Raw genomic sequence first — 2,251 nt, forward strand, 5'->3', positions numbered from 1 at the left:
AAGTTTTAGAGAGTCAAGAATCACAGAATCGTTTCTGCAAAGAATCATAAAACATAGAACATAGAAAGTTTACAGCACAGGAAGGCCAAAAATGAGCCACCCAGCCGAATCCCATTTTCCAGCATTTGGTCCGTAACCCTGCAGGTTCAGGCACTTGAGGTGCATCTCCAGACTCCTTTTAAATGAGTTGAGGGTTTCTGCCTCAACTACCCTCACAGGCAGTGAGTTCCAGACCCTTCACACCCTCTGGGTGAAAAAAACATTTCCTCATCTCCCCTCTAATCTTTCGACAAATCACTTTAAATCTATGCCCCCTCATCACTGACCTCTCCGTTAAGGTAAATAGACCCTTCCCATCCATTCTATCCAGGCCCCTCATAATTTTGTACGTTTCAATCAAATCTCCCATCAGCCTCCTCTGTTCCAAGGAGAACAAACCCAGTCTATCCAATCTTTCCTCATAGCTGCATTTTTCCAGTCCTGGCAACATCCTCGTAAATCTCCTCTATAACCTCTCTCGTGCAATTACATCATTTCTGTAATGAGGTGACCAGAACTGCACACAGAACTCAAGTTGTGGCCTAACTAATGATTGATACAGTTCCAGCATAACCTCCCTTTTCTTATATTCTATACATCGGCTAATAAAGGAAAGGATTCCATAAGCCTTCTCAACCAACTTATCAACCTGTCCTGCTACTTTCAGGGATTTGTGGACATTCACTTCAAGGTCTCTCACTTCCTCGACACCTCTCAGCATTCACCCATTAATTGTGTATTCCTTTGCCGTGTTTGAGCTCACCAAATGCATCACCTCACACTTCTCCAAGTTGAATTTAATTTGCCACTTTTCTGCACACCTGACCAGTTCAATTCTCCAGCTCTCCGAAATGAGCATTTCACCTAGTGCCTTGAGCTGAGTTACTCATTGCAGAATTCCCACTATCTGTTTTACCCTTGTAGCCACAGTATTTATATGAATGGTCCAGTTAAGCTTCTGTCAATGGTAACCCCCAGGATGTTGATGGTGGGGGGGATTCAGCGATGGTAATGCTGTTGAACGTCAAAGGGAAATGGTTACATTCTCTCTTGTTGGAGATGGTCATTGCTTGGTACTTATGTGGTGTGAATGTTACTTGCCACTTAGCAACCCAAGCCTGAACGTTGTCCAGGTCTTGCTGCTCCTGGACACGGACTCCTTCAGTATCTGAGATGTCCCCATTTGTCCTTTTATGAAACCTTGGTCAGGACTCACTTGGAATATTGTATCCAGTCTTGGTCTCCTCACATGATGGGTGATATTGAGGCCTTGGAAAGGGTACAGAGGAGAGACATTAAACTAATTCCCAGTATAAGACATCTTCGTTATCAAGTTAGACTAAAAGAGTTGGGACCCTGCACCTTAGAGAAACCTAGACTGAGGGGTGATCTGATTGAGGTTTATAAGATGATGAAGGGTCCAATTTAGCATGGGAGAGGCGTCATAATTGGATTTTGTAAAAGGCTAGATGGCACCCGGATCACATTAAATTTCATTTTCATCATTTGGCTAACGTACCAGGATGGCCGAGTGGTTAAGGTGTTGGACTCAAGATCCAATAGACGAATGTCTGCGTGGGTTCGATCCCCACTCCTGGTATTTATGCTTAACAAATGCTACTTGTTGTTACCCTTTTATTTGCTTTGCACCATCATCTCTTCTGTCATTTAATCACTCCTGCCTGACAACCGATTGCAGCTTTCTATTATTGGATCTTCCCCGGCACCGTTCCTTGGCTCTGCACGTGCTTATAAACTGATAAACCTGCAACTTAATCTTCTCTGTCCCCTCACAAGGACCTTCTCATTCTCCCTGAATTGTGGTTCCTCGCTGGATCCGCTGCCTCTCCGACCCCCCTCCAGGCAGCTGAAGGCCGCGAGCCTGGGTCTCACTTTATTCACTCCCCGGTAGTTGATTCCTTGCAGGTCTGCCACCGCTCCAGACACCCTCCAGGAAGTGCTTGCCATAATCTTCCAATCATCCCCAGATAAGGGGATTGGAGAGTGGCAAATAACACCCTTATTCAAGAAAGGGTGTAAGGACAGTCTAAGCAACTCCATGCCAGTTAATTTAACATCAATGCTGGGTAAGGTTTCAGAAATGATAATCAGGGAAAATATCAATGGACATTTGGAGAGGTTTGAGTTAATTAAGGATATCCAGCATGGATTTGTAAAAGGCAGATCATGCTTCACTAATCTAATTGAATTT

At 44.3% G+C, this 2,251-nt stretch overlaps 1 non-coding gene across 1 annotated transcript; it reads left to right on the forward strand.

Moving 5' to 3' along the window:
* Nucleotides 1–1,556: 1,556 nt before the first annotated feature.
* trnal-caa (transfer RNA leucine (anticodon CAA)) lies at nucleotides 1,557–1,639 on the forward strand. Its single transcript has one exon. It is a non-coding gene; the product is annotated as a tRNA-Leu (tRNA).
* The last annotated feature ends 612 nt before the right edge of the window (nucleotides 1,640–2,251 follow it).

The sequence above is a fragment of the Heterodontus francisci genome, chromosome 35, assembly GCF_036365525.1.
Source record: "Heterodontus francisci isolate sHetFra1 chromosome 35, sHetFra1.hap1, whole genome shotgun sequence".
Taxonomy (NCBI): Eukaryota; Metazoa; Chordata; class Chondrichthyes; order Heterodontiformes; family Heterodontidae; genus Heterodontus; species Heterodontus francisci.